The sequence below is a fragment of the Poecilia reticulata genome, linkage group LG16 (assembly GCF_000633615.1).
Source record: "Poecilia reticulata strain Guanapo linkage group LG16, Guppy_female_1.0+MT, whole genome shotgun sequence".
In the NCBI taxonomy this organism is placed as follows: Eukaryota; Metazoa; Chordata; class Actinopteri; order Cyprinodontiformes; family Poeciliidae; genus Poecilia; species Poecilia reticulata.
Window position 1 is genome coordinate 10,678,840 of NC_024346.1, and position 315 is coordinate 10,679,154.

Below are 315 nucleotides of genomic sequence, written 5' to 3' on the forward strand. Positions count from 1 at the left end.
CTTGGTTGATTTCTTTTGGGCCCATTTTGCTATATTTTTGAGATTTGTTGTTGAAAACCTTTTTTAAGATTTTTTTTTTGAAAAAATAAATAGAAGATATTTTTTTATATATGCCTTTGTCCTTGTGCCTTACTGGTCGGACCGTAACATGAGCGTTATTCAATGATTGAGAATCTGAATTTGTGGTTTAATTAATACTCAAAATGGAAGGAGATGAATGCTTGAAATGTGTAATGAAGCTATCCCACATGAACAACGTTTTGATGTCTCTTATTGAGATGCACCTGTAAATAGACAAGAGTTCTGATAATATGA